Below are 25,149 nucleotides of genomic sequence, written 5' to 3'. Positions count from 1 at the left end.
AGCCTCCTGTAGGCTTCTGGGTTCGTCGGCAGGATTTTGACTCGATTGTTGGTTATCTTCAGGTTGTAGTCCTCCTTGGAGATATCTCTCTCTAAGGACTTGATCATAGTCTGGGTGTCAATGACATCATTAACAAATATTGGTGGGGGAGGGGGCCTTCTCCGTGCGTGGTGGTTTGTTGGCGGGCCTGCGATTTCCATGGCGTCGTTTGAGGATTCCAATATTGCGAACCTATTATGAGTGTTAATTTGTGTTGTTGGCTGTTCGTTCGAGTTTGGTTCAATTTTGCGTTTTTTCGCCTTATTGGCGTCGTTGGCACGGTGGGATCTGCTGCACTTCTGCCACGGGGGGGGGGGGTAGTAGCGCGGGGTAGTTGTGAGTTTGCACAGGCGAGCCTGGTCGTGTTTGCTGGGCCATCATTGAGCTAGCTATTTCAATATGAATAACTAGTCGTGAGGCTATGAGGCAAGGTTCGGGTTGGGGTTAGGCGCGTAGGCTTTTCTTCTGCCTGGCGGATAGGAAACACTTGGGAGGGTAAGAGCACGCTGTGTTCACTTTCGACGGTTGGGTGACACGTGTTACTTTCGAACTTCACTGGGCACTAGAGACACGTCTGCACGCTTCGACACTCAACAGCGAACTGTTCCAGAGCGAATGACAATCAATTATACGTCGCCTGTATATCACCGGCTCGTGTTCCTTCAGCAAGTTATGTCGCATGGGGACATACACAGTTGACAAATCCCTGGGGGAAAATCCTTTATGATTTGGAAACTCAGGAAAATATGGTGGTCACCGATATCGGTAATTTCCAGCTTAACATTAAAAGCGAGAAATCCATGATGTAATTAACTTTTAGTCTCGTTGGTTCATCGATTTTGCCAGCTCCCTCTGTATTTGCTGAATTTATTAGCAAGCATTACTTATTACTTCGTATGTTTTTACATTTTCTCAAAGACGTACGGATTTGTACGACACTGTCTATAAAAAGGAGTAACTCTACACTGAAACAGAATATGTTTTCTTATAATATTTCTACTACAATACCGTTTTTTTATGAATTATTACTAATTACTTATCATTTGTACTAAATGAATAACTCAATTAAGAAAACCAAAATGTTATAAATAATAATCTGTATATCTTGTGTATCAATATGTAATTGGATATTGTAATAATATTGGAATGTCTTTGATCAGGGATATGATAAAGAACACGCGAAGACTACATTCTTTTGAACATCTTTAATATCCATCATTTATAACATTAAACATCTTTTTAAATATTTAGATAGATTAATACGTAACTCTTTATATATATAAACATTAATTTGAAGTTACAAGCTTAGAGAAATTGGTCGATTAATATTTATAGATCGGCTGTCTCGATGAAAGGCTTAAAGAAAGCAAAAACATAACAATGTCGCAAATATAATTTATAGTTTAACTTCTTTCTTGTATCTGTCTGCCTTTCACGATGTTTTACCAATTACAATAAGTAATTTCGACTTCTTTGCGCTCCGTTTTAACGCATTCGAGACCGAAAGAAATTCATATCAATCAGTAGGCATAATATAGAATTATATATATATATGTCGGAGATGAAAGAACACCGGAACCTTCCCTTCGGAACTTTGGGAATACCCCCAGTACTGTAATTTAGATTTCACCATAGCCGAATTAAGAAACTGTTGTCATTCGATCCGACTGTACTTATTTGAGATTTATGATAGTGAGCTCGGGCTCGAGGCGACAACCAGTCGCCGAACGTAATCGCGGTCAAGGGATGAACGTTTTGTCTAACAAAGGCATGAAGTAACTCTATAGCTCTCCTTAAAAGAAATACTTGGGACGGGGCACGATGGTAAGCATTTCAACGATTTCTGTCCCGTGCCTCGCCACACGCAGACTCTATTTTTTGAGTAAGATGATTACCAGATGTCGACGCGTCTCCACAGTACATGTTCAGCTAGCCCGAGGATATCTATAAATAAATATAAATTCGCTATAAATCTTAAGATTTGTTTAACTAAAGTCCTTCAAACCGACAAACAGTCCTCGTTCCAACTACGAGAAAATAGGAGAAATCTATTTTTCTCACGAACGACGCTTCCTCTTCTCGAACTCTCTCTTAAGGGCGGCTAGCACCCTTCCCTAACCACCAACATGGAAATTGACCAATTAACAGTAACGCCAATTTCCCTCACTTTCCGAACGAAGGCTTTTTTCCACGAATCCGATGATTTCGTGCCCTTAGGCACACCCATCATAGTTTTCCTCGACAGCGTTACCGTGAACAGTTTGCTGGTGAGTGCCGAGGCGTGCAAACGTGTGTCCAGTGTCCTGCGAAGTCCACAAAACAGCACGTGACCATCCAGTTGCTGCTGAGTGCCGAGACGTGTGTCCAGTGCCCTGTGAAGTTCACAAAACTCCACGTGACGCCCATCTGTCGAAAGCAAATCCAACAAACCTAGCTAAGGGTTAACAGCCTCTCGTCTAGTTCTTCCACACTGAATTAACTAGCTCGATGATGGCTCTATCATTCCAAACAGGCTCTCCGGAGCTAAATTATAACTCCGCCGTTTTTCCTCCCCCGTGGCAAGGGGGCAACACATCTATCCTGGTAAACGACCATCACTCGAAAAAACGCAAGCTGGAACCAACCAAGACAAATGTGAATAAGAGTCAAACTAAACCACCAGCCAGCCAGGTGACCACCTTCAATAGATTCTCAATACTGGAGTCTACGGAAGACTCCATGAATACAACCGAAAAGGTAAATAATCTCCATACTCAAAAAATTCCCCCTCCTCCACCAATATTCATTGACGACGTAATCGACATACAGTCAATGATAAGGACCATTGAAAAAGACATCAGAAAAGAGGACTACAAGTTAAAAATTAACAACAACCACGTGAAAATTCTGCCGACCCACCCAGACGCCTGTAGAAAGTTAACTAAGTTGCTAAAAACGTTAAACGCTAAATTCCATACATATCAGCTCAAACAAGAAAGACCTTTTCGTGTGGTGCTACGCAACATCCACCACTCAGTCGACCTAGATGAACTAAAGTACGAACTTCAAAATCTTGGCCATGAGGTAACAAACATAAGCAACATTAAACATAGAATCTCAAAAAACCCACTATTACTATTCTTCATAGATTTAAAACAAAAAGGGAACAACAAAGAAATCTACAACGTCAACCGGCTGATAAACTCCATAGTTAAGTTCGAACCACCTCTTGTAGAGAAAGAAATAGTACAATGTAAAAGGTGCCAAAGGTACGACCACACGCAGAAATACTGCAACCATAACTTCCGGTGCGTAAAATGTGCAGGTAATCACCCCACTAACCAATACACTAAATCCCCCGAAACCCCCGCTAAGTGCATCCACTGTCAAGGAGAGCATCCTACGAACTACAAAGGATGCTCAGCATATAAAACACTACATAATATTAAGTATCCAAAACTGAGACCCAAGGACATAACCATACAAGAACCTAGACCCCAAAAACTCACCTCACCATCAGTATCCTACGCGCAGGCAACACAAGGAAACGTAAACAACTCGAAAACCCACAGTGTACACACAGAAAATAGAATTCCCACCCCACAAAACACAGACAACTTCACCAGACTCGAAAAACTTATCGAGAAGCAAACAGAGCAAATTAACAACTTGCTGTCACTACTCACACTCTTCATGGACAAATTCATACGCACAGAAGCAAAATAAAACCAATGCGAATAGCTTTGCGGAACGCCAACGGTCTAGCTCAGCACAAATTTGAACTAGAACTATTCTTAAAACAACAGCAAATCGATGTGATGCTCATATCCGAAACCCATTTCACCGATAAAAACTACCTGAACATAAACGGATACAAGTTCTACCATACCCAACACCCCAGCGGAAAGGCCCACGGCGGCACCGGAATCATAATCAAATCAAACATTAAGCACTACGAACTTCCACCATTCCAGAAAGACTACCTCCAAGCAACAAACGTAGCAATAGAAGACTGTCATGGTACAATCACCACTTCAGCTGTATACTGCCCTCCCAGACACTCCATCGCCAAAGAAGACTTTGACGACATCCTGGACACCCTGGGCAATAGATTCATAGCTGGAGGAGACTACAACGCCAAACACACCCAATGGGGCAGCAGACTGGTTACAGTAAGAGGCAAAAACCTCCTCAACAGCATAATAACCAACAAGCTCAACTACCTTACCACATACGAACCCACACACTGGCCCACCGACACAAACAAAATACCCGATCTCCTTGATTTCCTCATAACTAAAAATATCTCGTCAAGACACGTCCAAATCAATTCCTCGGTTGATCTCTCCTCTGATCATTCCCCCGTGATAGTAACAGTCAGTTCAACTATCATCGAGAATACACGTAATGGCTCCATACATAACCAACACACCAACTGGCAGCTCTTTAGAGAAGTCTTTACACACACAACTTCAGCCTCAACTTCACTAAAAACCAATGAAGACATCGAAGCAGCCACGGAATACCTAAACACGAGCATAACAAACGCTATCCGCTTCTCCACACCGGCAAAAACGTCCATCAGCAATCACGAATACCCCCAGTACATATTAAAAAAAATAGCAGAAAAACGTAGACTAAGAAGCATATGGCAGACCCATAGAACACCGGAGGACAAACGCAAACTAAACAACGCAACTAGAAAACTATCCTAAACTATAAAAAACTACAATAATGACCGTTTTCACAAATATCTCGCCAGCTTGTCCCCCACAGCCGACTCCAACTACTCACTATGGAAGGCCTCCAGGAAACTCACGCGCCTCCCACAAATAATACCTCCAATCCGCCGTCCGCAGGGTGGATGGGCGCGTAGCCCTATAGAAAAAGCCAACCTATTTGCCAAACACTTGACTGAAGTATTCCAACTCCATTCCTCCATAGCTGCAGCGGACGTTACCGAATATCTGCACACTCCCTTCCAAATGTCCCCTCCTATTGAACCCTTCACTTCTTTAGAGATCATAGAAGCAATCAGTCGCCTAAACCCCAAGAAAGCAGCAGGTCACGACCTAATAGGAAATAAAGCAATCAAGGAACTTCCGATAAAAGGGATTGCACTCATCGCATCAATCTTTAACGCTATCCTCCGCCTTCAACACTTTCCCAAGGCTTGGAAAATCTCACTGATCACCCTCATCCCTAAACCCGGTAAACCAATATATGAAGCCAGCTCCTATCGCCCAATCAGTCTCTTACCTACCCTGTCTAAACTATTCGAGAGGATGCTCACGAATCGTCTCCTTCCACTCCTAGAAGAATTGAAAACTCTCCCAGATCACCAATTCGGCTTCCGAAAACAACACTCAACTGTAGAGCAAATCCACCGCATAACCCAGATGATCAGCCAAACCCTTGAAAAGAAAAAATACTGTTCAGCCGTATTCCTAGACATCCAACCGGCATTCGATAAAGTATGGCATGAAGGGCTACTCTACAAGCTTAAAAAAATCCTACCCCACCCATACTACTCCATCTTAAAATCCTACCTTACCAAGAGACAATTCATAGTTAAATGTCTAGGCGCCACTTCCGCAACATTCCCAATAGAATCCGACATACCGCAAGGTAGTATCCTCGGACCCCTACTATTCTCCATCTACACTGCCGACTTATCTATGTCAAACGAGGTAACAATAGCAACATTTGCCGACGACACAGCACTATTAGCTACCCACGCAGACCCGGAAATTGCCTCATCCACTCTCCAGCGAAGTCTCGACTCCATGGAAAAGTGGTTCCAAAAATGGGGTTTTAAAATAAACGAAAAAAAATCCTCCCATGTAACCTTCACGCTCCGAAAACAAACCTGCCCCCAGGTCACCATTAACAACACAATAATCCCAAGCAAGGACTCCGTTAGATACCTGGGCATGACCCTGGACAGGAGGCTAACTTGGAAAAAACATATCTCGGAAAAAACAAAGCAACTAAAGGAAAAACTAAGAAAATTCTATTGGCTCACGGGCCGACGCTCCAAACTAAACATACAGAACAAAATAACCCTCTACAAGGCCGTAATAAAACCTGTCTGGACCTACGGAATCCAACTATGGGGAACAGCAAGTAACTCCAACATTGAAATACTCCAACGCTTCCAATCGAAAACGCTAAGATCCCTATTAAATGCACCCTGGTATGTTACCAGCGAAACAATCCACCGAGACCTCAAGATACCTACAGTCAAAGATGAAATACACAAGTCCAGAAGCAGATATAACACAAGAGTCAACAACCACCACAACCCACTAGTCACCCAACTACTGGACACGACGGACCAGATCCGCAGACTAAAAAGAAAATACCCACTAGATTAAATCCTTAGTCCTACTAGAATCAACAATATAAAGCTATTATAATCCATGTCATTGTATCACGCCAAATTATGTTACTGAAAATTCTCAACGAGAATTGATTGTAAATATTCTAATAAATAAAAAGAAAAAAAAAAAACTTTATGTCTATAGTTCAGTTTGATTTCTGAGATAAATACTATGTCGGAGGTTTCTTTCTTAATTAGGGTTAGCATGCTGTATCTTTTTTGGTTTGAGATTAGTGAGTTGGCGTTTATTGAGATGATTTTCAGATGTTTAACTTTTATCTGATTTGTTTTTTGCTGTAATTGGTGGACGGGTGGGTTTTGGCTAATCTTCGTCTATATTTTCGATGATGTTGAAGATGGAGTCGATTCTTTCTTCATGCGTATTTTATGCTTTTTTTATTTCGTTTAGTTGTGTTTGTTGGTCGCTTAGAGCTTTTAGAATGCTTTTTTTGAAGTCTTCAATGACATTTATTATGCTTATTTGGGGTGAGTCTATCGTTGGGTTGGTGTTTTGTTTGACTCGTGCCGCTATATTTGTTACTTGTGGGCTTGTCTCGTTTATACTTGAAAAGATATAGAATGGATTCGGAAATACAAATAATTCCCTTTATTTAGCACACAACTGTTATACATATATCTTATACTCTTAAGACCTCAAAATTCTACTCGCACGCACGCTTGTTTTCAACCGACTCTTCCAGATACTTCTAACGACTGGCTCTTGTCTTTTGTCTCAACCAAGACCCGGACGTCCTCTGACGCTTACACACATATTCACATGTACAGTGTAAATGTATCATATTCCCAACACGCCTCCTTACATTTATACTGTACACTTAATCGTATTTACATGCTTTGACGAATTACGTAACAGAAACTTTAACACTTATTTATTTACATTTCTCTTAGTTTACATTCATCCATGACCTAAACCTTTCGAATTTCTCTCTACACAGTGCCTTCGTAAAAATAACCGCAGTATTTTCGTCTGTCCCACAGAACACCGGAGGACAAACGCAAACTAAACGCAACTAGAAAACTATCCAAAACCATAAAGAACTACAATAACGACCGTTTTCACAAATATCTCGCCAGCCTGTCCCCCACAGCCGACTCAAACTACTCACTATGGAAAGCCTCCAGGAAACTCACGCGCCCCCCACAAATAATACCTCCAATCCGCCGCCCGCAGGGTGGATGGGCGCGTAGCCCTATAGAAAAAGCCAACCTATTTGCTAAACACTTGACTGAAGTATTCCAACCCCATTCCTCCATAGCTGCAGCAGACGTTACCGAATACCTGCACACTCCCTTCCAAATGTCCCCTCCTATCCAACCCTTCACTTCTGCAGAGATCATAGAAGCAATCAGTCGCCTAAACCCCAAGAAAGCAGCAGGTCACGACCTAATAGGAAATAAAGCAATCAAGGAACTCCCCATAAAAGGGATCGCACTCATCGCATCAATCTTTAACGCCATCCTCCGCCTTGAACACTTTCCTAAGGCGTGGAAAATCTCACTAATCACTCTCATCCCCAAACCAGGTAAACCAATATATGAAGCCAGCTCCTATCGCCCAATCAGTCTCTTACCTACCCTTTCTAAACTATTCGAGAGGATGCTCACGAATCGTCTCCTTCCACTCCTAGAAGAATTGAAAACTCTCCCAGATCACCAATTCGGCTTCCGAAAACAACACTCAACAGTAGAGCAAATCCACCGCATAACCCACATGATCAGCCAGACCCTTGAAAAGAAAAAATACTGCTCAGCCGTATTCCTAGACATCCAACAAGCATTCGATAAAGTATGGCATGAAGGGCTACTCTACAAGCTTAAAAAAATCCTACCCCACCCGTACTACTCCATCTTAAAATCCTACCTTACCAACAGACAATTCATAGTTAAATGTCTAGGCGCCACTTCCGCAACATTCCAAATAGAATCCGGCATACCGCAAGGTAGTGTCCTCGGACCCCTACTATTCTCCATCTACATTGCCGACTTACCCATATCAAACGAGGTAACAATAGCAACATTTGCCGACGACACAGCACTATTAGCTACCCACGCAGACCCGGCAATTGCCTCATCCACTCTCCAGCGAAGTCTCGACTCCATGGAAAAGTGGTTCCAAAAATGGGGTTTTAAAATAAACGAAAAAAAATCCTCCCATGTAACCTTCACGCTCCGAAAACAAACCTGCCCCCAGATCACCATTAACAACACAATAATCCCAAGCAAGGACTCCGTAAGATACCTGGGCATGACCCTGGACAGGAGGCTAACTTGGAAAAAACATATCTCGGAAAAAACAAAGCAACTAAAGGAAAAACTAAGAAAATTCTATTGGCTCACGGGCCGACGCTCCAAACTAAACATACAGAACAAAATAACCCTCTACAAGGCCGTAATAAAACCTGTCTGGACCTACGGAATCCAACTATGGGGAACAGCAAGTAACTCCAACATTGAAATACTCCAACGCTTCCAATCGAAAACGCTAAGATCCCTATTAAATGCACCCTGGTATGTTACCAACGAAACAATCCACCGAGACCTCAAGATACCTACAGTCAAAGATGAAATACACAAGTCCAGAAGCAGATATAGCACAAGAGTCAACAACCACCACAACCCACTAGTCACCCAGCTACTGGACACGACGGACCAGATCCGCAGACTAAAAAGAAAATACCCACTAGATTAAACCCCTAGTCCTACTAGAATCAACAATATAAAGCAATTATAATCCATGTCATTGTATCACGCCAAATTAAGTTACTGAAAATTCTCAACGAGAATTGATTGTAAATATTCTAATAAATAAAAAAAAAAAAAAAAAATTTTCGTCTGTACTTACTTTAAGTATGTTTATCTTGTTCTCTTTTAAGCACTCGTGAACATAGTGGTAATGAACTTCAATGTGTTTAGAATTTTTTGTAAAATTCCCGTGCTTTGCTATACTTATCACTCCAGAGTTATCCTCATAAATTTTTACAGGGTTATCGTCTAGATTTACATTGAAGATTTTCATAATTTCCCTAATCACTCCTGCTCGGACAGCCGAGGAGGACGGACATGTCTAGACGGTCTTCCTCTCCAGGTATAAGTGAATAGTGAAAAAGTGCTTCAAAGTAATAGTGCTGCAAAGTGATAGTGAGGAGGAAATAAAATAACAATGCAGATACCAACTATAAACATAGCAACAAAAGGTGAAACATATTATATAAAAACCAAACAAATTAACATTGAGACTGAAGAAACAAAAGAGCATCGGGGACAGGAAGATAGCAATTCAGAACATGAAAGATACTACCAGGACGAAAGCTGGAAGCCAGCGAAGGCTAGCAAAAAACGCAAAACAACCACAGACATAAGTGCCATAGAAAACCCAGTTACAGAAAAGCAGCGATGGCTGCAAGAATTACCATTAAGTAACTCCTTCAACTCACTAACGGAAGAAATAGACGCTGACCCCGTAAATAAAACCACTATCCAAACAAATCATATTACAAAACCACCACCAATCTTTGTAGAGGCCCAAATAATAGACCCGCTCATCGATCTACTAAATAATCTAGATGAGAAAAACAACTACACAATAAAGCAAACAAAATTGGATCAAGTGAAAATACAAACAAACACACCAGAAACATTTAGGAAAGTTATAAAAGCATTAAAAGAAAAAAATGCTATCTACCACACATATCAGCTTAAAACTGAAAGGAGCTATAAAATTGTCATAAGAGGATTGCATCCTAAAACCAACATACATAAACTAAGCGATGAGTTAGCTAAAATTGAACATCAAACAAGAACAATAAACAATATAACAAGATTCGACACAAAGCAACCACTACCACTATTCTTAATAGAACTTGAACCCAGAATCAATAACAAGGAAATATATGATATCAAACAAATACTAAACACAATAGTAATAGTCGAACCACCACGACACAAAAAAGATATACCTCAATGCATGCGGTGTCAACAATACGGACACACTAAAAACTATTGCAACAGAAGCCCAGCTTGCGTCAAGTGCGCAAAAAATCACTTAACTGTACACTGCCCATATTCAGGAAAAATAGAAAAAGTTAAATGCTTCAACTGTAACGGAAACCACCCAGCCAGCTATAAAGGATGTGAAGTAAGAAAACAACTACAACGTAAACTGTTCCCGCCCCTACGAAGCAGGACAATCACTAACACACAAGCCCAACAGGACAGCACAAATCCTGAAATAATACCAAATACAGAGCAAGCAACAAACACCAAACCCATCAGCACCAACACCATTGGTGGTCTAAGCTACGCTCAAGTAACCAGCCAATCGACACATACACACAACCAATACCACAGCAATAGTAACAATGACACTGCAGAAATCAAAGAACTGCTCAAACAATCTATAAAGAACACCGAAATGCTAACCAGAATGATAAGCGAACAAAACGCAGTACTCAAACAGCAAACCCAACAAATCACAGTCATGCTACAACTAATTACAAACGTGCTAAGCAAAAAATAAAAACGGACACTCTAAAAATAGCAGCCTGGAACTCAAACGGCCTACAACAATGGGCCCTCGAAACTAAAACATTCATATACAATAATAATATAGACATACTACTTGTCTCAGAAACACACTTCACTACAAAAAGCTATTTGAAAATACCATACTACACCGTATATGATACCAAACACCCCTCAGGAAAAGCTCACGGAGGGACAGCAGTGATAGTCAGAAACGATATCAAACATTATCTACACAGCCAAGTTAGCAAAGAATATTTACAAGCAACCACTGTTACAGTTCAAACTAGCAGCAACTACTTCCAGTTGTCAGCAGTATATGTGCCTCCGCGACACAAAATAACAACACAAATGTGGGAAGAATACTTCCAGGACCTAGGGGACAAGTACATCGCAGCGGGAGACTACAACTCAAAGCACACGCTTTGGGGGTCAAGAAACATTACACTTCGAGGTAGAACACTGGAAAAATACATTAGAAATAATAACCTCAATATATTATCCACAGGAACACCGACACATTGGCCGACTGACCTGAACAAAAAACCAGATCTTCTGGACTTTGCAGTTACAAGGGGACTAAACACAAATAAACTAAAAATAACACCCAACCTCGAGCTCAGCTCCGATCATACACCCATAATAATTGAATACAGAAACAAACCAATTCACTATAGCAAACCAGAAACACTATGCAATAAAACCACCAAATGGCAAACTTTCAAAGAAATAATAGAAAGCAAAATAAACTGCAACATCCCGTTAAAAACTCCTGAACACATAGAACAGACAGTAGCAACATTGACAGCAACTATTCAGGAAGCAGCAAGGACAACCACTACTCCCGAACCAACCAGCAGACAAACAATAACAATCCCGCAAGAAATACTCGACAAAATCAAAGAAAAAAGAAAAGCAAAAGCAAAATGGCAAAAATACAGAACCCGAGAAAACAAAAAACACTTAAACAAACTTGCAAAGGAAATAAAAAACAAAATAAAGGAGCACAACGATAACGAATTCGCAAAGTTCATAGGGACACTCTCCACACACGAGAACACCAACTATTCACTATGGAAAGCCACGAAAAAAATAAGGAAGCCAATAATACCCGTCCCGGCAATCAGAAAAGCAGATAACACATGGGCAAGAAGCAACGAAGAACAAGCTGAAGAATTCTCCAACCACCTCTGCAACCACACATTATCAACAACAGCAACCTCAAAAGTCATACGGAGGAGGATCCACAAACCACTACTACCACAGCCGACAAGGAATACACCATACCTAAAACATCGGCACAAGAAATTAGAAACATAATTGATAAAACAAAAAACAACAAAGCGCCAGGAATCGACCTAATCAATGGTAAAATCTTGAAAAACCTTCCGCCAAAAGCAATAAGACTAATGACAGTAATATTCAATGCAATTCTAAGAATTCAATACTTCCCCAAACCATGGAAATTAGCACAGATCAAAATGTTACATAAACCAGGCAAAGACCCGCACCAAACTGCATCTTACAGACCAATATCACTGCTTCCAGTATTTTCCAAAATACTGGAAAAGATAATATACGACCGCATAAAACCAATAATAGTGACAAAAAAACTAATACCGGATCACCAATTTGGTTTCAGAAACAAGCACTCCACGATAGAGCAAATGCACAGGCTTATAAACGAAATAATAATAGCACTAGAAAACAAGGAATACTGCACAGCCCTCTTTATAGACATAGAGAAAGCATTCGATAAAATTAACCATGAAAGTCTACTACAAACAATTAGGAAACAATTCCCGGAGCAAATACACCAATTAATAAAATCCTATCTAAGCAGCAGAACCTTCGTAATAAAAATCAAGGACACACATTCTCAAGTTAAAGACATCAAGGCCGGGGTACCACAAGGAAGCGTCCTAGGCCCAATACTATACACATTATACACGGCGAACATACCAACAACTACCAACAGCACAGTATTGACATTCGCGGACGACACAGCTATACTAGTCAGGCATACTAACCCAGAAACGGCAGTCAAAATACTACAAGAACATATCGTAAAAATAGAAAATTGGCTACAAGAAAAACAAATAAAAGCAAACCCCAATAAATGCAACCATATTACATTCACGCTACGGAAAAAGATACCACCAAACATCCTATTGAACGGCACGCATATAACGCAAACAAAGCATGTCAAATACCTAGGACTCCACTTAGATCAAAAACTCACCTGGAAACTACACATCAAATCAATAGTAGAAAAAATACAGAAAACAAGGAGACAAATGCATTGGCTAACAAGCCGAAAATCCAAACTAAGCACAGAAAATAAAGTAAAAATATATAAAACGATCATAAAACCAATCTGGACGTACGGAATACCACTATGGGGGACGGCAGCAATGAGCCATATACACAAAATAGAGGTAATACAGGCTAAAATCCTCAGAACAATAGTAAACGGACCTTGGTACGTCAGAAACGAAGATATACGAAGGGACCTGGGAATGCCAACGGTCAAGGAAGAAATCAGCAGATACTCCGAGAAATACAAATCAAGAATAGCAACACACATAAACCGGCTAGCTGCGGAAACATACAAAATCATAAATATGGACAAAAGACTAAAAAGGAAGCACCCAGCAGACCTTATAAAGGACATAACCTAACAAACACGATGATGGTACCCCGCTGGGGGTAGCCACCAACATGCTAATTTAACCGCTAAAAAATTCCACCAAATGTCCAAATTGGACAAATAGTGAATTTAAATAAATAAATAAAAAAAAAAATAATTTCCCTAATAGACATTAATTCACTCACCGCTTCCGATAGAGCTACATACTCTGCATACATCAAGGCTTTTGTCACACACCTTTGTTTTTTAGACTTCCAACCAATTACATTTCCATACAATCTAATTACATATACAGAAGTCGATTTCCTATCTAAATGATCTCCTGCCCAATCAGCGTCCACATAACAATCTATCGTTTCACATTTTTCATTCCTTTTATAATCTAATCTTAAATCTCTAGTCCGGTACAAATATTTCAATATTCGCAAAGCATATTTAAAATGTGTCTCATTACAACAATCTTGAAATCTACTCAAATAATTTACACTATAACTTATATCGGGTCTGGTATTTACACTAATATACAACAATGCGCCAATTAAATTTTTGTATCCAATATCCTCTCTATTCTTTGACTTCACTTAAATCTTTCATTTCAAATCTATTAGTTAGTAACTTCTTTACACTTTGTATCTTCCTTTTGTTTTTACTACAAATTAGCAAATCGTCTACATATATTAACAAATAAGCAACATTTTCTCCCTCTCCATGTGTATATAGGCACAACTCTATGTTATTCTTTTTTAAAACCTAATCTCGTCACATACTTATCAAAACACTCATACCAGTCCCTTGGACTTTCTTTTAACCCATACAGCGCTTTCGATAGTTTACAAACTCTATTCATTCCGTCCGCATATCCCTTTGGTTGATTTACATATACCTCCGAGGTTACTTCACCATTTAAAAAGGCAGTTTCTACATCCATTTGCTCAATAATTAATCCATTTTGACAACAATATGATAGCAATATCTTAAAGGTCTGATTTTCTCGCTACTGGGGAGTATATGTCATCAGCTACGTTTCTTTGTTGGAATCCTCTTACCACTAATCTAGCCTTATACCTGTCATCTGATTTTCTCGTGTAAACCCATTTTACATCTAATACGTCTTTGCCTTTTACCCTTTCTACCAATTTCCAAGTTTTATTCTTATAAAGACATTCTATTTCCTCATCCATAGCTTGTTTCCAATCTTCACTATCTTCGCAACAAATCGCCTCCTCAAATGTACAAGGGATATCTACTCTACAATAATTTGCATGGATTTCACTAATGTTTTCTTTTTCTGGATATCTTACTGGAGTTCTCTTATTACGTGTAGATCTTCTAGGGATGTTTAAGCTTTCAAGACTGTTATTATTTTCACCTTCCCTACTTTCTAACTCTTCCTTATTCATGTTTACCAATAAATCATTATCCTCAATGTCATCGTTATCTTTATCGAATGAATTTTCCACAAAGCCGATACATTTTGTGTCTGTTCCTATGACCTCTACATGTCTCGCTATTGTTATTTTCCCACCTAATAAGACTCTGTAACCGACTTCACTATATCCTAACAAAATTCCCATATCTGCCTTCTTATCCCATTTAGAAACTCTTTTTTGTTCTCGTCTTCTTACAAAAACTTTACTTCCATATAGATGTAGATTTTCAACACTTGGTTTTCTCTCGAAGAATATTTCAAAAGGTGTCTTTCTCTCTATAGTATTTGCCAGTATTCGATTTTTCAAGTATACCGCTGTACAAACTATTTCCGGCCAGTACCTTTTATGTACTTTCGCTTCCGCTAACAAGCAACGCGCCATGTCCATAACTGTTCTATTATACCTTTCCGCTGTCCCGTTTAATTCATGTACGTAGGTTGGGCAATTATTTATTCTGATACCTTTATCCCTAGCAAATTTATAAATTCGATTATTCAAATACTCTTTTCCATTATCACATCTCAATATTTTTAACTTCTTGCCCGTTAAATTCTCGGCTTCATTTACAAACTGTACGAAACAATCAAAGACCTCACCCTTTGATTTTATACAATAAATTCTAGCTATTTTGCTATAATCATCGATAAATGAGATGAAATATTTCTCTTCATTGAATCCGGTAGTCTTAAAGGGACCGCACACGTCCGTATGAATAATTTCCATTATCTCCCTAGCCTTGGTTCGATTATTTTTGAATGGTAAATTGTGCATTTTACTTTCTATACACACCCTACATTTCAAAAATTCCTTCTCAAATTCATTCGGTATACCAGTAACTAGCTGCTCTTTGCCCAAAATATTTAAATATTTAAAATTTACGTGTCCTAACATCCTACGCCATCCTTCCTTTTTACTCATATCACTACGTTCGGCGCTGTTTGCTAAGTGCTCCTTCCCTTTCAATATACTTTTCATTCTATATGTTCCCTTTTCTTTAACCGCTACCGCTGTAAGCTTATTGTCCTCATCTATTACTTTTGCAATATTTCCTTTTGAAATAACCGTGTTCTTATTATCTGTTAATTTGCCCAAACTAATCAAGTTTGCGGACATTTCTTTCGCGTAAAAAACATTATTCATATTTATTTCATTTTGCTTTCCAAATGCTTCAAAATAACTTATAACATTCCCTACTTTTGTTGCCTTTATCGATCTATTATCGCCTAAATATATATTTACCGGTTCTTTAAGGTCAATAGATTTATCGAAATAATTTACGTTGTTAATTATGTGATCTGTGCAACCGCTATCTAATAGCCACATTACTTCATTATTACTTATCTCGTTCGCCTCGCCGCTGTGTGCTGCGTGCGCCGTTGCTATTGTCACGTAAAATAAAAAAGCAGGAGGCTCGAACGAAAAGAAAAAATTAAGATAACAAAAAAACAAGAGAATTTATTTCTGAATTTACACTGACTGCGATTTTGTTCTGAGCTCCAGCCGTGACTTTCCAAGACTGAAGCTCTTACAATTTGACTTTCGGTAACATCTGTTTCTTCTTTGTTTGTCATCCCTCAATATCCCCACTACCCTGTAGGCGTACGTGACCGCTGTCACGCTTCTAGGACATTCGGTGGAAGGACCGTTAGGATACAGATGACTCATTAGGCACTTCGGCGATATACATTGTCGCCAAGGCCGCCACATCTCTATCTCCATCATCGGTCCATCGGATTTGAAGTATGCCGGTCGTGACACTATCCATGTGCCTGATCTTGAGTTACCATGCTCGCTCGTGCCGGTTGTTGATTGACGATGGAAATTTCCACGTCCCCTGCTCGTATTTCCTTTGTTTCCTCTTCGTCTGCTGCGACCACGTGTTGACCCACGCCAAAAACTGTTACTGCTTCCCGCTTCGACGCCATTTTGACACTCTCTCGCAAAATGTCCTACTCTTCCACATCTGAAGCATCCTTCCTTTTTTGCAGAAAAGGCGTTGTTTTGCATTTCTCCTCGATTGGACTTATTTTTCTTCTCCGCTATTTCAATTTTATTTTTTACATACGCTACCGTTTGATTTTCTGCTTTCAATACATCTACTATATCCGCTATGTAGATGTATTCTTCGGGTAACGTATTCAGCATGTAATTTAGTTATTCTCTCTCACTCACTTGTGCACCCGCACCTTTTAATTCGTTTATTAATTTTTCGAAATCGCTAAAAAACGATGCTGAATCAGTGTAGTTCTCAAGTCTTATCTTTTCCAATCTCCTTCTGCATACGATCTGTAGTGCCGTCGACTCTTTCGAGTACATTTCATCGAACTTTTTTACTATCTCATACGCCGTTTTTTCTTCTCTAATATATTCCAATTGTCTATTTGTGACGGTACTATAAATTATATTTATTGCCTTCAAATCCTTTTTGTCCCAGTCTTCATTGTCTGTTTCTGTCTTCACCCTAGTTGTGACAATCTCGCATTCTTTATATCTGAGAAACATCGTTATTCTTTGCTTCCACATACCGTAATCCTCACCATCGAAAATAGGTATCATGATTTCCGATCTCTCCATTTTAAATGATTCCTTATCTCTTACTCAAGCGTTCCTACGTGCTCGAAGTGTATTTTTCCTCTTTGTAACCTTTGAACGTTTCTTTCCTTACTGAGAACTCACTCGAACTAACTCGCAATATTGAAAAACAGGCACTAAAATAACTTGCAAAATTATGAACCACGCTCTGCTACCATGAAAAGATATAGAATGGATTCGGAAATACAAATAATTCCCTTTATTTAGCACACAACTGTTATACATATGTCGGAGATGGAAAAACACCGGAACCTCTCCTTGGATTCTCGGGAAAACCGTAATGTCGTAATTTAGATTAAACAAATGTCACCCCGATTGTTCGAGATTTATGATAGTGAGCTTGGGCTCGAGGCGACAACCAGTCGCCGAACGTAGCCACGGTCAAGGGATGAACGTTTTATCTAACAAAAGCACAGAGTAATTCTATACCTCTCCTTAAAAGAAATAGTCGTAGCGACACGCGGCAGTAAATATTTCAATGGTTTCTGTCCCGTGGCTCGCCACACGCAGATTCTATACTCCGGGTAAGATGATCTCCAGATGTCAACATACCTCCGCAGTATATGTTTAGCTAACGTGAGGACCCGCAATAAATCTTAAGATTTAGTCAAGCAAAGTCCTTCATATAGACAAGTAGTCTTTGTTGCAACTACGGGAAGATAGGAGAAACCTATCTTCCACGAACGATGCCCCCCGTCAACAACCTCCCCTCAAGGGCGGCCAGCATCTCTTTCAAAACGCCGATATGGAGATCGACCAATTAGCAACAGCGCTAATTTCCCTCACCTTTGGAACGAAAGCTTTCTTTGACGAATCCGAGGATCTCATGTCCTTAGACCCACCCATTATAGTTTTCCTCGACGGCATCGTCGAGATGGAGAGTTACTCTCCGATACGATCTCGACGACGATTCGAGTAACTCTCGGATACGTAGTGATTGCCCCATGCATTAACATTGAGTACAACTTAGGCGCTAAAGAAGAGTAGAGTTCGTCATCCCGTTGACCGTGGATTCGTTATTGAGCCTAGGATCATTGCCATTAGCCTCTCGAGTATCAAATTATCGCGATTACCTGTCCAATTCCATCATGGTCATGTTTGCACTGGTAAATATCTCCTCTATTGCATAATGATCACGTCCAGTGTCAATAGGGATTCGTTTCACGCCCTTAACCCTAACTCTAATCGTAACGCCAACCCGACACATATATCTTATACTCTTAAGACCTCAAAATCCTACTCGCACGCACGCTTGTTGTCAACCGACTCTTCCAGATACTTCTAACGACTGGCTCTTGTCTTTTGTCTCAACCAAGACCCGGACGTCCTCTGACGCTTACACACACATTCACATGTACAGTGTAAATGTATCATATTCCCAACAATTATGTTTCTAATTTCTTGTGCTGATGTTTTAGGTATGGTGTATTCCTTGTCGGTTGTGGTAATAGTGGTTTGTGGATCCTCCTCCGTATGACTTTTGAGGTTGCTGTTGTTGATAATGTGTGGTGTGAATGTGTTGCAAAGGTGGTTGGAGAATTCTTCAGCTTGTTCTTCGTTGCTTCTTACCCATGTGTTACCTGCTTTTCTGATTGCTGGGACGGGTATTATTTGCTTCCTTATTTTTTTCGTGGCTTTCCATAGTGAATAGTTGGTGTTCTCGTGTGTGGAGAGTGTCCCTATGAACTTTGCGAATTCGTTATCGTTGTGCTCCTTTATTTTGTTTTTTATTTCCTTTGCAAGTTTGTTTAAGTGTTTTTTGTTTTCTCGAGTTCTGTATTTTTGCTATTTTGCTTTTGCTTTTCTTTTTTCTCTGATTTTGTCGAGTATTTCTTGCGGGATTGTTATTGTTTGTCTGCTGGTTGATTCGGGTGTAGTGGTTGTCCTTGCTGCTTCTTGAACAGTTGCTGTCAATGTTGCTACTGCCTCTTCTATGTGTTCAGGAGTTTTCAACGGGATGTTGCAGTTTATTTTGCTTTCTATTATTTCTTTGAAAGTTTGCCATTTGGTGGTTTTATTGCATAGTGTTTCTGGTTTGCTATAGTGTATTGGTTTGTTTCTGTATTCAATTATTATGGGTGTATGATCGGAGCTGAGCTCGAGGTTGGGTGTTATTTTTAGTTTATTTGTGTTTAGTCCCCTTGTTACTGCAAAGTCCAGAAGATCTGGTTTTTTGTTCAGGTCAGTCGGCCAATGTGTCGGTGTTCCTGTGGATAATATATTGAGGTTATTATTTCTAATGTATTTTTCCAGTGTTGTGCCTCGAGGTATAATGTTTCTTGACCCCCCATAACGTGTGCTTTGAGTTGTATTCTCCCGCTGCGATGTACTTGTCCCCTAGGTCCTGGAAGTATTCTTCCCACATTTGTGATGTTATTTTGTGTTGCGGAGGCACTGCTGACAACTGGAAGTAGTTGCTGCTAGTTTGAACTGTAACAGTGGTTGCTTGTAAATATTCTTTGTTAACTTGGCTGTGTAGATAATGTTTGATATCGTTTCTGACTGTCACTGCTGTCCCTCCGTGAGCTTTTCCTGAGGGGTGTTTGTTATCATATATGGTGTAGTATGGTATTTTCATGTAGCTTTTTGTAGTGAAGTGTGTTTCTAAGACAAGTAGTATGTCTATATTGTTACTGTATATGAATGTTTTAATTTCGAGGGCCCGTTGTTGTAGGCCGTTTGAGTTCCAGGCTGCTATTTTTAGAATGTCCGTTTTTTATTTTTTGCTTAGCACGTTTGTAATTAGTTGTAGCATGACTGTGATTTGTTGGGTTTGCTGTCTGAGTACTGCGTTTTGCTCGCTTATCATTCTGGTTAGCATTTCGGTGTTCTTTATAGATTGTTTGAGCAGTTCTTTGATTTCTGCAGTGTCATTGTTACTATTGCTGTGATATTCGTTGTGTGTATGTGTCGATTGGCTGGTTACTTGAGCGTAGCTTAGACCACCAATGGTGTTGGTGCTGATGGGTTTGGTGTTTGTTGCTTGCTCTGTATTTGGTATTATTTCAGGATTTGTGCTGTCCTGTTGGGCTTGTGTGTTAGTGATTGTCCTGCTTCGTAGGGGCGGGAACAGTTTACGTTGTAATTGTTTTCTTACTTCACATCCTTTATAGCTGGCTGGGTGGTTTCCGTTACAGTTATAGCATTTAACTTCTTCTATTTTTCCAGAAGATGGGCAGTGTATAGTTAAGTGGTTTTTTGCGCACTTGACGCAAGCTGGGCTTCTGTTGCAATAATTTTCAGTGTGTCCGTATTGTTGACACCGCATGCATTGAGGTATATCTTTTTTGTGTCGTGGTGGTTCCACTGTTACTATTGTGTTTAGTATTTGTTTGATATCATATATTTCCTTGTTGTTGTTTCCGGGTTCCAGTTCTATTAAGAATAGTGGTAATGGTTGCTTTGTGTCGAATCTTGTTATATTGTTTATTGTTCTTGTTTGATGACCAATTTTTGCTAACTCATCGCTTAGTTTATATATGTTCGTTTTAGGATGCAATCCTCTTATGACAATTTTATAGCTCCTTTCAGTTTTTAGCTGATACGTGTGGTAAATAGCATTTTTTTCTTTTAATGCTTTTATAACTTTCCTAAATGTTTCTGGTGTGTTTGTTTGAATTTTTACTTGTTCCAGTTTTGTTTGCTTTATTGTGTAGTTGTTTTTCTCGTCTAGATTATATAGTAGATCGATGAGCGGGTCTATTATTTGGGCCTCAACAAAAATTGGTGGTGGTTTTGTAATATGATTTGTTTGGATTGTGGTTTTATTTATGGGGTCAGCGTCTGTTTCTTCTGTTAGTGAGCTGAAGGAGTTGCTTAATGGTAATTCTTGCAGCCATCGCTGCTTTTCTGTAGCTGGGTTTTCTATGGCACTTATGTCTGGAGTTGTTTTGCGTTTTTTGCTAGCCTTCGCTAGCTTCCAGCTTTCGTCCTGTTGAGGTTATTCGGTATATAAAGAGAGAAATACGCGTGGATAAAGTGTAAGATACAAAGTATATATTTGACTTAATGATGAAATACAGGAATACAATTTGAGCTGGTCCAGATCCGCACGCTAGCAGTGTTACTTTATGACTGAAAACCCCGAAGCCAACGTCGCCTGTCTAGAGTTTATGGTCTGCCTCCCTGCTATTCTTTTGTCTATGTGCTGTCGATGGCTTCAGCGCTTGAGAAAGTTAAAAAGACCAGATGTGGAGTTTTCCTAGAAGTGGTGACCTCTTCAACACGTCCTGATAGTATCTTTCATAATCTGAATTGCTCTCTTCCTGTCCCCGCTGCTCTTTTGTTTCTTCTGTCTCCATGTTAATTTGTTTGTTTTTTATATAATATGTTTCTCCCTTTGTTGCTATGTTTATAGTTGGTATCTGCATTGCTATTTTATTTCCTCCTCACTATCTGTTACGCCACGAGGCTTACCACAGGCTGTATTTTCTAACCGTCGCTCACGGCCCTACAATGTCGCAGTCAGATCGTTTTATCTGACCGCCGGATCATATACAATGTATCGACGAGCGCATAGCTGTCGCCAAGCAGCGAGTTCTCGAAACGTCGAATTTGGTCCGTTACGTTTTCCTCGCAAGAACAGACATACGTGATCATAGGCGCGAACGGTGGCGTGACCTAAGTATAGTGGGGGTCGTCTTAAAGATGAGACAAAGAAATCATCTAAAGTCGATCAGTTCCTTGTGACGCGTCGAACGTTACACATTGAATCGAATCTAACACATAACGTCTGTCTCAAGCTGCGTAGTGCGATAGGTCTCGTTATATGCAAACCGCTAAACAAACCTTGACTGTTATCTTTTTCGTTTTTAATTGTTGATCTTTGACTGAACTTGTTGTTTCGTTATTTTTATTAAACTTTTATCAACCAACCCAATATAGTTGTTCGTATACACTCAAACCTAACCACCTCTATTCTCGTAATAGAAATAGGGGATCAATCAGTTCGTGGCATCGATTGTTTAATCGTAACGAGAATTTACGACTCTCGTTGACGCGTTATCTAGCGATCGCGTCTCTCTGCGAACGGTTGAAGCATTTGGTCCTTCGAGCCGGATTCAGTGTCAAGTGAAAGGTGCACGCCAGTGACACCCACTACCATACAGTGCCACGTGAACCCAACACAACCAGCAGCGGAAGCGTTACTACCCCAGCGAGGTCAGTAACGTAAAGGGTCGTCACCTTTGAAGAGGTATAATTCGGTGGTTGAAACGCAACCACACAGCCTCCTGCCGCAAAGTGGGCAATCGCCAACAGAAGTAAGTTCAAACGATTTCGCTCTCAATTACATAACAAATAATGGCAACCGGAAACGAATTCGCCACCTTGCGTCGACAGCGGGGCTACTATATCGCCCAGTTTACACGCTTCGCAAAAAAAACTGGACGACATTGAACAATCAGGCTGTCCGGAAGAGATCGACTTGATACAAATTAAAGATCGTCTAGAAATCTACGAGACGGAACTCCGTGCCATACAAAACCAGATCGTAGCTATAGACGAGGGAGAGATCGCGCGCGGCATTGAACTAGCGGAAGGATACGAAAAACTACAACGCCGAATAACTAAACAATTGATCAATATACGACGAAGTACGCCGTCACAATCGACAAGCGGCGCATCAACCGCCGGTCGCGTGTCTGCTTCGCTTAAACTACCGGAGGTTCGGATACCTACATTTGATGGCGCCCTCGAGGATTGGCAGTCATTTTACGATTCCTTCTCGTCAACGATAGATCAAAATGAACATTTAGCACCAGTTCAGAAATTTTATCATCTCCGATCAGCCCTGACTGGATGGGCCGCGCGAAGCATACAGTCATTAGCCATCACCGAGTCAAATTACGCAATCGCCATTGACGTTCTTAAGGAAAAATTCGACTGCCACCGTCAAATCTGCATGCGACAACACGAATTATGGAATTGTCATGTCTTCAAAGCGAAGTCGCCCAAAGAACGCCTGGAAATCGCTAAAAGGGCGTCGCTCTGTACCAATTGTTTAGGCAAGGAACACGCTCTTACTCAATGCTCCGCGGGGTCATGTCGCATCTGTAGACAGCGACACCACACGTATCTGCATCAAGACCATGGGCATAGCAAACCACGAACACGTGTCAACCGAACATCGAGCGGTCGATCTTCGCCTAGTTCACCGACCCCGCATTCCTCACATCGTTCGAGACGCACATCCTCGTCTCCCCGATCGTCTCCCCGAGCATCGCCCCAAGCGTCTCGCCGAGCGTCTCCCCGAACGTCTCCGCGAACATCTCCGAAACGCGAATCTCGGTTATCGCGAACGGCGGCATCGGGATCGACTATATCGTCCAGTCCTAAACGACAAGGAAAACAATGACAGCATCAGACGACTGTGTTAGGGACCGAACCACAGAAAACGGACTCATTGACCTCGCCTCCTTTTGAACCATTGCAGCACGACTTGTTAGTCACAGCGCAGGTCAACATCTTGAACAATGAAATTCAACCATTTCGTTGTAGAGCTCTGCTAGACACCGGCTCTAGCATGAACTTTATCACCGAAAGGCTCGCTAACTCATTAAAACTCAACCAACGGAAATGTTCGGTCCCAATCGGAACACTCAACACGTTATCGAAGATCTCGAAACGCTACATCACGGCCATGATCACCTCCATTGACGGCACATACGAACGCAACTTGACGTTTCTAATCATACCGACTATCGCGTCTTGGGTCCCAAATCAACCCGTAGATCGCTGAATATACAGATACCTAGGAATCTCCAATTAGCCGATCCAAGATTCCATAGACCTGCTCCGATCGAAATATTGTTGAGCGCCGGACCAACACTAGCATCACTCTGTGTCGGCCAACTTGATATCAGTCAAGCAAACGGGCCCGACTTGCGTCTGCAAAAAACGCGATTCGGATGGGTCATCGGGGGGAGCCCAACCTCGCAATCATTAGCATACGCATTTCACGCCTTCACGACGGCTTTACAGGCGGACCTCGCCCGTTTTTGGGAAATCGACGAGGGACCGCCCACCGCACGAATTTCGGAAGCGGAACGACAGTGCGAGGAGCACTTTCGAAATCACGTTCAACGCACCAACGAAGGGCGATACGTTGTCGCTCTCCCATTCAACGAAACAACTCCTCCGCTTGGATCCTCGAAAGCCATGGCAATGAAGCGATTCACTTCCCTTTGCCGTCGATTCCAACGAGACAAACAATTCGAAGCCGACTATCACGCCGTAATAGAAGAATACTTGGAATTAGGACATATGACGAAGATTACCACGGACCACTGCACGGACGACGGATATTTTCTGCCACATCACGGCGTGATCAAAGAATCCAGTCGGACTACAAAACTCCGAGTTGTGTTTGACGGATCTGCACCAACAACCACCGGAGTTTCATTAAACGACGTACTTCATACGGGACCGAAACTACAAGACGACATATTTCTTATCCTTTTAAGATTTCGTTCTCATCAGTACGTCATTACAGGCGATGTCGAAAAGATGTATCGACAATTTCTTGTGCGTCCAGT

General features: G+C 40.9%; 2 long non-coding RNA genes across 2 annotated transcripts; both read left to right on the top strand.

The window, feature by feature from the left end:
- The first annotated feature begins 2,886 nt into the window (after positions 1-2,886).
- On the top strand, positions 2,887-3,654 carry LOC126927466 (uncharacterized). The gene is made up of 2 exons (XR_007715509.1): positions 2,887-3,102; positions 3,167-3,654. It is a non-coding gene; the product is annotated as an uncharacterized LOC126927466 (long non-coding RNA).
- Positions 3,655-5,562: 1,908 nt separating this feature from the next.
- Positions 5,563-8,527, top strand: LOC126927477 (uncharacterized). The gene is made up of 2 exons (XR_007715520.1): positions 5,563-5,646; positions 8,362-8,527. It is a non-coding gene; the product is annotated as an uncharacterized LOC126927477 (long non-coding RNA).
- The last annotated feature ends 16,622 nt before the right edge of the window (positions 8,528-25,149 follow it).

This window comes from Bombus affinis, unplaced genomic scaffold (genome assembly GCF_024516045.1).
Source record: "Bombus affinis isolate iyBomAffi1 unplaced genomic scaffold, iyBomAffi1.2 ctg00000119.1, whole genome shotgun sequence".
Taxonomy (NCBI): Eukaryota; Metazoa; Arthropoda; class Insecta; order Hymenoptera; family Apidae; genus Bombus; species Bombus affinis.
Note: the sequence above shows the minus strand (reverse complement) of the source record. Positions and strands in the feature narration are given on the sequence as shown.